Genomic DNA, 12559 nt, shown 5'->3' on the forward strand with positions numbered 1-12559 from the left:
CATACTTCTTCCAAAACTTTGGGTTTCCCCGAGGGCATCTGGGGTATTGCTGCCACCACACCTTTGAAGTGCACCGGTGGGCAAACTCGCCGAGCTGTTTTCGCTGACCGCGCCATTTTTAAAGTTGCTGTCCTGTCTGCAGGGAGCTGGCCCGGCCCTGCGCGCGCTCTCTCTCTCTCTCTCCCCTTTCTCTTCACCCTTTCAAAGCCCGGTGAGAACGTGGAAACTCGGCTGAGACCGGGGAAGGCAAGGGGGGAGGGGTTTAAGACTGACAGGAGACGAGCAAGCAGTTAGCATTTTTTTCACTCTCCCTCTCACTCCTCAGGGCCAAAAAGTGCTGTTTTTCAAGTCGGAAGTGCGGGGGCCGTCGGCTGCCTTTCCAACTCGGTCCACAACAGGAGTCCACAGGGCCAGGGTTAGGAACTTCGCGGCTCGGCCATTAACCTGAACGACGGACTAGTCAGAGGAACGCGAAAAGCCAGGCCCAAGGCACCTGTTGTCATGGAAACCAGGGCGCTGGTCTCCCCGGCGACCTCGTCCCTAAGGAGGGGGCGGGGCTGGAAGCCGGGCGGGCCAATGAGGTCGAGGAGGGAGCAGGGTCGAAGATCCGCGGTCCTCCCGGAGCCCGGGAAGGGTTGAGTGACAGGGCCGGAGGGCGGGGCCGGCGCGGGCGCCCGAGGTGGAGCCGGAGTGGTGAGAGTAGCTCCGCCGGCCGCGCGGCGGCTGACACACCATGATTACGGCCCCCAGAGACCGTAGGGCTGGTGCGCTGCACTCCCAGGCTCCCGGTTCCGCCTCAGCCGCGCTCGGAGTCGGCTGCAGGAGTTGAGGAGCCCGCGCCGGAGAGTTTGGGCGAAAGCTCTTCGAGCGGTTTCGAGCAGCAGGAGGGCGCCGAGGGTGCGCGAGCGCTCCAGGGTCAGGCAGTAGTAGTCTGGGGTCGCCGCCGGAGGGGCTGTTTCCGAGGCGTGGAGGAGGAGGAGGAGATGCTGCTTCTCTTCTCTCCCTCCCCAGGCTCCTGCACCAGCTCCAGCAGCCCACGCCCGAAGCCGCTCGGCGGAGAAGAGGTGGTGGCTCTCGGCGCCCGCGGCGGCTGCCGGCGGCCCGCCCCGACGCCGCGTCCCCGCAGCCCTCGCCCCGCGCCGCAGTGGTAGGACCGGGTCTCCGGACGAGCCGGTAAGGACGCCCGCGGCCCCGCGCGCTGCATCTCGTGGTCGGCCCTCCGGGCTCGGGCTCCGGCCCCTGACCTCCAGCCCTCGTGCCCTGGTGGAAGGAACTTCTCTGTGGTTTTGGTGGTGGGGTGTGTGTGTGTGTGTGTGTGTGTGTGTGTGTGGTCAGGTGGGGGTGGGGAAGGACGAGGTGGGCTCCGGTGGAGGCAGATCCGTCTCCGCCAGGTCCTTGGGGCTGAAAGCTCGGAGGGGGCGCGAGAGCGGGGTTGGTGAGGGACAGTGACAGTGCCCCGTCCTGCTCACGCGGCTCTGCTCTGTGCGTGCTGGAGGGCAGGGCTCCCGGAGTCTGTTTCTAATTTCTGTAAATGATTGTGGGGATGGTGTGGTTAGAGGCCGCCCAGAAGAATGTGTCTGTGTAAGGGCTCGGCGAAGAGGGGGTGGGGTGGCGGGGAAGGGGCAGGCGGAGACACCGCCCGATGCGGGCGCTTTTATTGCTTTTCTTCTCCTGGCTCAAGTTTACGTTCTGCCCCCCTCCTCCCCTTTGCTCGTTACGGGGTTGCTATAAGCGCGTGAAGCTGGAACGCTACCCTTCCACCGAAGTCGAGAGAATTCCTCCGAGGCGTAGTTAATGCTGGGGAAGGGAGGATGGGGAGGAACAGTATCGCCACAGGAGATTTACTGCGAGCCAGTTTTCATTGGCCTTCCATGATTGACACCTCCACACACTTCCAACTAATCTCTTCCACAGCCTTGTGTCATTTTCTTTTAATTGCATCTTTGAAACAACAAACGCGGTGACTTCATAGGGAGCTTGCCTGGAGCTGAGTTTACCTCTCAGAAAATGGGGCAATCGGGTTTGTTTTCAAGGCGGCACCCAAACAAAATGTAGGCCACCGGATCTGTGGGATGAAGAGCACTGCTAACTAATGAACAAGATGTTAAAATTTGTATCTAGAGTGCTTATGAGAGGGTGGGGGGAGAGGAAAAGTCGGTGAATTATGAAACAAGTGCTGATACTTTCCCAAATTCTTGAGGGCTGCGTTGGCAGGGTCAAGGTGAAAACTTTGTTGGTGCTTGTTGGCTGCTTGCTGTAGTACTTAATGATACAAATTATTTCTAATTTTAATATCAACTTACTGATTCCCTAAGTTATTACAGAGGTGCATTGACTACTTTAGCCTTCCATCCTAAATTTACGATTTTTTCATAACATTGTGTTCTACCTTTGATGTTGGAGGCTTTGGAGGAGTATGTGGGAAGACAGTAAGATGAAAGCTGGAAAAAGATAAAAAATAGGGTTAGTTATTAAAAAAAGACTATTTTTATAATATCTGTTACTTTGACAAGAAGAGACTTACGACTTTCTTTACGTATGACTTTTCTTTTTTTAAGCTTATCAGATTTATGTTTATCATGAAAATTTTTACTTGTAAAACCCACCTATTCCTTGGAGGTTATTAGTATGCAAGAATGTAAATGGCTTTTCATGTCACAGGTAACATGTATATAACACTTGCCATTAAAATCAGCATGAATTTAAAGGACAGATTTTAATACTATACAGTTGTAAAACTTTTTTTGAGAGTTGCTCATTTTTTTTAAAGGATTTATTTATTTATTTGAAAGAGTTCTTCCATCTGATGGTTCACTCCCCAATTGGCCACAACGGCCGGAGCTGCCGATCCGAAGCCAGGAGCTTCTTCCCGGTCTCCCACGCGGGTGCAGGGGCCCAAGGGCTTGGGCCATCTTGTACTGCTTTCCCAGGCCATAGCAGAGAGCTAGATCGGAAGTGGAGCAGCCAGCTCTCAAACCGGCGTCCACATGGGATGCTGGCACTTCAGGCCAGAGCGTTTACCCGCTGTGCCACAGCGCCGGCCCCAACTCATTATTTTTTAAGATTTATGTACTTATTTGAAAGAGAGATCTTTCATCTGCTGGTTCACCTCTTAAATGGCTATAAAAGCCAGGGCTGGGCCAGGTTGAAGTGGGAGCCAGGCACTTCTTCAGGGTCTCCTGTGTGGGTGCAGGGGCCCAAGTATTTGCGGCACCCTCCATGGCTTTCCAGGCACATTGGAGAAGCAGCTGGGACTCAAACCAGTGCTCATATGGGATGCCAGTACCAGCCCCCTGAGAATTGCTGCTTAAATGCAACATGTGAATGTGAGCATTAGCTAATAGCTGTTTTGGGGTAGAAGATGGGTATTTATCTTGAAATGAGTGGAATTTATGTATTCTTTGCTTGTTAAGAAAAACATGTCTTACTTTGTTCCATCTCCGACAGGTTAAGGAATAGATTAGGCAAGCAGAAAGAAGCTGTAACTGAGTGAATATTTTTCCAGTTCATCTCTCACTCCTCCTCCCTCTTCCTCTGCTCCTCCTCCACACTTCCTCCTCTTTTCTTTCTTCTCCTTCTTCCAGTGCATAATTTTGAAATAAAGTACAAAACATCTTTATGGTATAATTGAATTATAATTAAGACCACTTGAAATGGAAAAGAAACCACAATCATACTGTAGGCCAGTACATTCAGAAATGACTCCTGTTGATGTGTTCTTATTTTGGAAAAAGTCTGTGCTGTTAATTACAATAGTGAGTTGAAAATATTCTGTCATGCCTCTGATGTAACCAAATATGACTCATATGAATTAATGTCACTTCACAAGGAAGGGACCTGGGAAAGGAGAAAAGACACTGAATCTAGCATAGAATAATCAGTGCTGGTGGGAAGGGTGAGAATCTGGATTTCCCATTTTTTTTCTTAAAACTGTTCTTTCTTAGTTTGAATATTAAGATGAGTTGAACAATGCAGGAGCTAGATTTTAAAAAGATAACTTTTTTTTTTTTTTAAGATTTATTATTTGAAAGGCAGAGTTACAGAGAGGCAGAGGAAGAGAGATCTTCCATCCACTGGTTCACTCTGTAGATGGCTGCAATGCCCAGAGCTTCTTCTGGGTCTCCCACGTGGGTGCAGGGGCCCAAGGACTTGGGGCATCTTCTGCTGCTTTCCCAGGCCATAGCAGAGAGCTGGATCAGAAGTGGAGCAGCTGGGACTCGAACTGGCACCCATATGGGATACCAGCACCACAGGTGGCTACTTCGCCTGCTATGTCACAGCACCAACCCTAAAAGATAACTCTTTTTTTTTTTTTTTTTTTTTTTGACAGGCAGAGTGGACAGTGAGAGAGAGAGAGACAGAGAGAGAAAGGTCTTCCTTTGCCGCTGGTTCACCCTCCAATGGTCGCCGCTGCAGCCGGTGCACCGCGCTGATCCTGGCAGGAGCCAGGAGCCAGGTGCTTTTCCTGGTCTCCCATGGGGTGCAGGGCCCAAGCACCTGGGCCATCCTCCACTGCACTCCCTGGCCATAGCAGAGAGCTGGCCTGGAAGAGGGGCAACCGGGACAGAATCCGGCGCCCCAACCGGGACTAGAACCCGGTGTGCCGGCGCCGCAAGGTGGAGGATTAGCCTATTGAGCCACGGCGCCGGCTCCTAAAAGATAACTCTTAATGAGTAAATCAGTACAGTGCTTTTAATGGCCTAAATTAAAGTTATAAGTTCCATACTCACTGTAAATTTGTCACATCAAAACTGATCTATAAACTGCTTTGGGGGGAGGAGTTCCAATATCCTTTGAGTTTGGAGGCAAAATGAAAAAATCTTTAAGACCCTTTTTTTAATTCCCTTTTGTCAGGTCTTGTGAATAAGCATACCACTTTTTAAAAAGATTTATTTATTCATTTATTTGAAAGGCAGAGTTATAGAGAGGCAGAGAGAAAGAGAAGTCTTCCATCTGCTGGTTCACTCCCAAGATGGCCGCAATGGCCGGAGCTGCGCTGATCTAAAGCTAGGAGCTAAGAGCTGCTTCTGGTTCTCCCATGCAGGTGAAGGGGTCCAAGAACTTAGGCCACCTTCTACTGCTTTCCCAGGCCATAGCAGAGAGCTGAATCAGAAATGGAGCAGCTGGGACTCCAACTGGCATCCATATGGGGATGCTGGCACTGTAGGCAGCAGCTTTACCCGCTTGGCCGACCCCAAGCATGCTATTTTATCTTGTTCAATCCAGACATTACTCTCTGACAAATATGTCTAAATTCTAGAAGTCTTCTTTAAATTTACTTTCTTATCTGTAAATAATTAAAAAAAAATTTCTGCTGGCGCCGTGGCTCACTAGGCTAATCCTCCACCTATGGCGCTGGCACCCCGGGTTCTAGTCCCGGTTGGGGTGCCAGTTCTGTGCCGGTTGCTCCTCTTCCTGTCCAGCTCTCTGCTGTGGCCCGGGAGTGCAGTGGAGGATGGCTCAAGTGCTTGGGCCCTGCACCGGCATGGGAGACCAGGAGGAAGCATCTGGCTCCTGGCTTCGGATTGGCACAGCATGCTGGCTGCAGCGCACCGGCCGTGGTGGCCATTTTGGGGGTGAACCAATGGAAAAAGAAAGACCTTTCTCTCTGTCTCTGTCTCTATCTCTCTCTAACTCTGCTTGTCAAAAAAAAAATATTTCTGTTTATTTGAAAGGCAGACAGAGACTATCAGAAAGAGATTCTCCATCTACCAGCTCATTCCCCAAATGCCTGCAAGCTAGGACAAAGCCAGGAGCTCAGAACTCAATTTGTGTCTCCCACGTGGGTGGAAGAGAGCCAGGTACTCAAGCCGTCACCTGCCACCTCCCAGGGTATGCATCAGCAAGAAACTAGAATTGAAACCACTCTGATACAGGTCGTGGCCTTCCCAAGCAGCATGCTAACACTGCACCAAACAGCTACCTACTGCTTAATAAATGACCTCTCATTTTCTTTCGAGCTTAGTGGTACTCAACTCTGGCTGTATCTTAGAATCACTTGTATCGCTTTTAATCTTTATGCCCAGGCTTCAACCAAGACCAGTTAAGCTAGAATCTTTGCAGGTGAGACTTAGGCATCATGCTTTTAGAAATTCCTTTAAAAATTACAACAAGGAGCCAAGTTGGAAGCCAATGCTATAGACCCTACTAGAAGGTAAGTGTAGAAAAGTCGGTTCCCACATATGAAATAGCATTTTTATGTTGTATTATTGTCTTTTGTTCTATGTAAATCATAAGAATTAAAAAGAAACATGTCTCAGAAGCATCTTTGTGTATGTCCATATGTAGGACTTTTTACTATTTGAATCAAAATTTGAAGCACCAATGTTGCCCTGTAGTTCCCTGGAGCTCTATTGTCCTGTGTAGTATTCCTAGCCATATCTGACTCATTTGCTTGCCTTCTCCTTCCTTCTTTCCTCTTCCCTTCCTTCCTTCCCTCCCTTCCTCCCTCCTTTTCTCCCTTTGACAGAAGAAGAGAGACAGAATCTTCTATCTCTTGGTCACTCTCCAAATGGCTACAACAGCCAAATCTGGGCAAGCTGAAGCCAGGATCCAAGAACTCCATCCAGGTCTCCCACATGGATTTCAGGGGCCCAGGTATATCTTCTGCCTTCCCAGGCACTTTAGCAGAGAGCTGAATCAGAAGCGGAGCAACCCGGATTTGAACCGGCTGCTCATTTGGGATGCCAGGTTGCAGGCAGCAGCCTAACAAACTATACCGCAATGGCAGCTCCTAAGATTTTATTTTGTTTTGTTATTAAGTGAAAAGAAACACCATCCTTATATCACCTTATCCTCAACTTACTGTACCTAGTTGTAGGATAATTCCTTTTCAGTTAACTGAAGAGAGGAAATTTAGTTTTTGGTTTTTGGTTTATGACATATATCAGTATGCTACAGGTCTAACTAATGGCTTAATTGCACTTGTACTACAAAAGCTTCATGTCTGAAAATAGTGTCCCAAAGCACTGAAAATAGAAATGGCCATAATTGCAGCTCAAATGCTGGGGTTTCGTTAGAGGTTTTCCTTTCTGACAATGATTTTTTTTTCCCCTCTTACATACAGGGACCCTCAATTATCAAATGACATGATTGATTTTTCAACAAAAATTTGTCTTACTAGTTTTACATGAACACACAGATGTAAATAAGACTGCTCCCTCTCTGCAGGGAATCCCCCCCTTTAGAGGAAAAATTAGATTTTTTTTTTTATAAATTTTTTTTTATTTTATTTTATTTTTTTTTGACAGGCAGAGTGGACAGTGTGAGAGAGAGACAGAGAGAAAGGTCTTCCTTTGCCATTGGTTCACCCTCCAATGGCCGCCGCAGCCGGCGCGCTGCGGCCAGCGCACCGCGCTGATCCGATGGCAGGAGCCAGGAGCCAGGTGCTTTTCCTGGTCTCCCATGGGGTGCAGGGCCCAAGCACCTGGGCCATCCTCCACTGCACTCCCTGGCCACAGCAGAGAGCTGGCCTGGAAGAGGGGCAACTGGGACAGAGTCCGGCGCCCCAACCGGGACTAGAACCCGGTGTGCCGGCGCCGCTAGGCGGAGGATTAGCCTAGTGAGCCGTGGCGCCGGCCCGAAAAATTAGATTTTTTAAAGAATTTCCTCGAACTTGTTAACTACTGATCCACAAATTAGAAGAACTGTACTGTGTAGTTCATCCCACCTGCACCTCCTCCTTAATACACCTAACAAGAGGTCCTAGTCAAGGTTTTATTGGCTTACTCTTCTGAATAGAAATGAGAACAAAATTTCTATTAAAAATATTCTTTCTTGAAGGTGGTGCCTTTCTTTTTACATAAATGTAAGCTTTTTACCCATTCAGATCAAGCAAGTTGTATAGAGAGGATTGCGGGTTATGTTGTTGAAAGGATGGCTGATGGAAGGTTTTTGTGCACAATACCAGTTTCATGTTTTTTGTTTGTTTGTTTTTGACAGGCAGAGTAGACAGAGAGAGAGAGAAAGACAGAGAGAAAGGTCTTCCTTTGCTGTTGGTTCACCCTCCAATGGCCGCCGCGGCAGGCGCACTGCAGCCGGCGCACCGCGCTGATCCGATGGCAGGAGCCAGGTGCTTCTCCTGGTCTCCCATGCCGGTGCAGGGCCCAAGCACTTGGGCCATCCTCCACTGCACTCCCTGGCCACAGCAGAGAGCTGGCCTGGAAGAGGGGCAACCGGGACAGAATCCGGTGCCCCAACCGGGACTAGAACCCGGTGTGCCGGCGCCGCTAGGTGGAGGATTAGCCTATTGAGCAGCGGCGCCGGCCTCCAGTTTCATGTTTTAATAATTTTCTGCTTTGCTGTGATGTAGTCTGTGGAACAGAAATAAAAATTCTTGCTCCATAATTTAAATTAAGGTTAGAGGGGCCTGTGCTATAGTGTAGCAGGTTAAGCCACAGCCTGCAATGCTGGCATCCCATATGAGTGGTGATTCAAGTCCCAGCTGCTCCATTTCCAATCCAGCTCCTGGCTAAAGTTCCTGGGAACACAGTGGAAGATGTCCAAGAACTTAGGCTCCTGCCATCCACATGGGAGACCAGATGGGGTTCTAGACTCCTGGCTTTGACCTGGCTTAGCCCTGACCATTGTGGCCATTTGGGGAGTGAACCATTGGGTGGAAGATGGATCCATCTCTGTTTCTCTCCCTCTCTCCCCTTCTCCTTTTCTCTTTCTCTCTCTCTGTCTGCCTTTCAAATAAATAAATCTTAAAAAAATTAAGGTTATAATGATTATATAACCAGATATTGTGGCAATTGTAGTCAAAGAGTCAAAGTTCTGTTTTTTTTTTCCAAGAAACATATAGCCTGAAAATTCTTTTCTAAGGATTAGTTTCTAGTATATTTTTATTTATTTGAGAAAAAGACACTTGCAGAGAGACAAAGAGCTACTATCTGCTGATTTACTCCCCAAATGCCTACAAGCTATGGCTGAGCTAAGACTGAATCAGGGGTTGGAAACTCAATCTGAGTCTCCTATGCAGGTGGCAGGAGCCCAGTGATTTGAGTCCTGTCTGCTGCCTCCCTGGCTCTCTGTTAGCAAGAAGCTAGAGTCAGGAGTTAAAGCTAGAGATTGAATATTGCTGGATGCAAGAATCCCAACTGCTTGGCTAAGTGCCTGCTCCCTGAGAATTTTTTTTCTTTTGTATTTATTACTCTGATGGTTCCAGGGGTTGGGAACCTCTTTCCCTTCTCTTCTTTCTTCTCCCTTCCCTCCCTTCTTTTATTCACTTTTTATTTTTTAAGATTTATTTATTTATTTGAAAGTCAGAGTTATACAGAGAAGAGAGAGAGAGGTCTTCCATCTGTTGGTTCACTCAACTGGCTGTGATGGCCAGAGCTGCGCCTATCTGAAGCCAGGAGCCAGGAGTTTATTCTGGGTCTCCCACGTAGGTGCAGGGGCCCAAGAACTTGGGCCATCTTCTGCTTTCTCAGGCCATAGCAGAGAGCTGGATCGGAAGTGGAGCAGCACCCACATCCCTTCCTTCTTGTTTATTTGAAAGGTAGAGTTAGAGGAAGAGACAGAGGAATGCAGGAACCCAAGCACTTGGGCTGTCTTCCACTGCTTTCCCAGAAGCATTAACAGGGAGCTGGGTTGGAAGTGGAGCAGCTGGGACTTGAACCAGGACCTATATGAGAAGCCAGCACCACAGGTGATTTTTTTTTTTAACAATGGAGTACATGTATGAAATTTAGTTTGTCTTAGCACTGTTTAAGTTTTACTGTTGTTTTGCTCAGAAAAGTATAATTTTTAGGATAAGCATTTAAATTATTTAGGAGATATCATTTTAGGTTCTAGTATAGTTAAAATATTTATTATGGAAAATATAATTCTGTTTTTATGGTAAAAAAAATCAGTAGTCTGGAACATAAATTTCAGTTTTAAATGGTTCTCATTGTCATATTCTTGACTTGGGCTGTTAATTACATGGCATTGTGTGAACGTAATATTGATTAAATTTGTTCTTACATAAATCAGTTTTTTTATACTATTTGTTGAACTCTTTACTTGGTATAGAGTTAGTCATGTGTATAAAGTTAATTGAAAATAGATCTTAGTAAAATAATAAGAATGATGGCCGGTGCCGCAGCTCATTTTGGCTAATCCTCCGCCTGCGGCGCCAGTACCCCGGATTCTAGTCCCGGTTGGGGCGCCAGATTCTGTTCTGGTTGCTCCTCTTCCAGTCCAGCTCTCTGCTGTGGCCCGGGAAGGCAGTGGAGGATGGCCCAAGTGCTTGGGCCCTGCACCTGCATGGGAGACCAAGAGGAAGCACCTGGCTCCTGGCTTCAGATCAGCGCAGCGCCTGCTGTAGGGGCCATTTAGGGAGTGAACCAATGGAAGGAAGACCTTTCTCTCTGTCTCTCTCTCTCACTCTCTAACTCTGCCTGTCCCCCCCCCCCCAAAAAAAATGAGAATGATAGTAAGAGAAGGAGGAGGAAGAGGAGTGGGAGTGGGAGTGTGGGTGAGAGGAGGGTGGGTATGGTGGGAAGAATCACTATGTTCCTAAAGTTGCACTTACGAAATGCATGAAGTTTGTAGTCCTTCAAAAAAGGTTTCTGGGGAAAAATAAAAAATAATAAATTGAATCTATTCTAATTTTATTCCTGTGCTGGTTTTTATGCTTACTTCAAGGAATGAGGTTAAGACAATGATTTATGTGTAACCCATCTCAAATTTCTAAGTACTATATAAAATTTATCAGTGCTGAAATGTATCCTTATAGTTGTACCTCATAAAAGCTGGAGTATGTGTTAAAAAAAATAATATGGAGGGACTGGCATTGTGGCATATTGGGTTAGACTGTTGCCTTAATGCTGGCATCCCATGTGGGCTCCAGTTTATGTTCTAGTATTCGACTTCCGATCCAGCTCCCTGCTAATGTGCCTGGGAAAGCAGTGGAAGATGGTCCAAGTCCTTGGACCTCTACACCCACGTGGGAGACCTTGAAGAAACTCCTGGCTTTGGTTTGGCCCCAAAAGATTTTGTCTGAATCTTTCTCATTGTATTTGTTGGTGCATCAAGTCTGCTAACATCAAAGAGATTTTAAGATTGTGCTGAAATATTTAGTTGAAAAGTAGATAATATTTTTATTCTATCTAAAGAGATAATAAGGAAACACTGTCAATAAGCCTGACCATTTTAAGGATTTTTCTAGTAGCAGCAATGATGAATCTATGATGATGAATCTGGGCTGATCTAACCACATCCTGGTACCTAGTTCCCTTCTTAATTGTTCCTTTTTCATGAATTCCTGTTCTGTGCTGTCACTCTGCTAGGCACTTAGTGATTCATGGAGAGAACACATTTCCAAGACAAAAGACTTGGTGGAGTAGTCTGTGATCACATAGCTTTCATCATCTGAGTTCCTAACAAGTCAATCTGTTGGCTGTATATATTGTACAGAATAGCTGTGAAGAAAACAGAAAAATATTGCCTTGTGAAATTTCACAAACACATGGGTACCTATCTAAGTATAAGCTGATTTAGTGTGTGTTTTTTTTTTTTTTTTTAAGATTTTATTTTATTTATTTGAAAGGCAGAGTTAGCTCTTCCATCTGCTGGTTCACTCCCCAAATGGCCACAATGGCCAGGGCTTGGCTAATCATAAGACAAGAGCCAGAAATTTCTTCTGTGTCTCCCATGTGGGTGCAAGAACCCAAGCACTTGGCCCACCTTCCACTGGTTTCCCAGGTGTTTTAGTAAACTGGATTGGAAGTGGAGCAGCCAGGACTGGAACCATATGGTATGCTGGCATTGCAGGTGGTGGCTTTATCCACTGAGCCACAGTGCAGGCTCCTGATTTTTTTTTTTTTTTAAGATTTACTTTAGTTGAAAGAGTTACACAGAGAGAGGAGAGGCGGCGGGGAGGGGGGGGGGTGTCTTCCAGCCGCTGGTTCACTCCCCAGATGGCCACAATGGTTGGAACCACATCTATCCAAAGCCCGGAGCTAGAGCTTCTTCCAGGTCTCCCACATGGGTACAGGGGCCCAAGGACTTGGACCATCTTCTGCTTTCCTAGGCCATAGCAGAGAGCTGGATCAGAAGTGGAGCAGCCGGGTCTCGAACCGGCGCCCATATGGGATGCCAGCACCACAGGTGGTGGCTTAACCTACCATGCCATAGCACTGCCCCCTGATTGTTTTTTTAAATATAAATTTTAATTGTTTATTTTTGTGTTGTTTGAAAGAGAGATAGAGAGATCTTCTGTCTGGTTCATTCCCCAAGTGTCTGCAGTAGCCACGGCAGGGACAGGCAGAAGCCAGGAACCTGGACTTAATGCAGGTCATGAGAGTGCCATGGACGTAAGCCAGCACTTGCTGCCTCCCAGGATGTGCATTAGCAGAAAGCTGGAATCCAAACTGGAGCCTGGACTTGAACCAGGCACGCCCATATGGGAATCAGTGTCCTTGGTGGCACCTTAATGGTTGTGCCAAACACCCACCCTTGAATAGAAGTGGAAATATGGGAATTTATACTTAATTCTGTTAATCTCAGAAAGTACTCTTAGAAGAGCAAGATTATCTGATTTCAGATATGATTTTGGTAGTTGTGAGGAACTGGA

General features: G+C 47.2%; 1 protein-coding gene and 1 long non-coding RNA gene across 10 annotated transcripts in view; one reads left to right on the forward strand and one right to left on the reverse strand.

Annotated features, from left to right (window-relative positions):
- Window positions 1-440, reverse strand: part of LOC149125113 (uncharacterized) — a 104112-nt gene extending 103672 nt beyond the window's left edge. The window contains exon 1 of the long non-coding RNA XR_016212431.1: window positions 6-440. This is a non-coding gene — a long non-coding RNA (uncharacterized LOC149125113). The remainder of the gene's footprint in view (window positions 1-5) is intronic.
- A 172-nt stretch (window positions 441-612) lies between these two features.
- Window positions 613-12559, forward strand: part of PTPN13 (protein tyrosine phosphatase non-receptor type 13) — a 241934-nt gene continuing 229987 nt past the window's right edge. For 3 of the 9 annotated variants that reach the window (XM_008267633.5, XM_008267635.5, XM_089303139.1), the window contains exon 1: window positions 613-1173. The gene's annotated coding sequence lies outside the window, so the exon portion shown is untranslated. Of the gene's footprint in view, window positions 1174-1244; window positions 1264-1923; window positions 2052-12559 lie in introns of those variants that run through there. The other 6 variants (XM_008267637.5, XM_008267638.5, XM_008267636.5 and 3 more) reach the window with 3 other exon arrangements.

This window comes from Oryctolagus cuniculus, chromosome 8 (genome assembly GCF_051225735.1).
Source record: "Oryctolagus cuniculus isolate XC-2025 breed Fujian yellow rabbit chromosome 8, ASM5122573v1, whole genome shotgun sequence".
Classification (NCBI taxonomy): Eukaryota; Metazoa; Chordata; class Mammalia; order Lagomorpha; family Leporidae; genus Oryctolagus; species Oryctolagus cuniculus.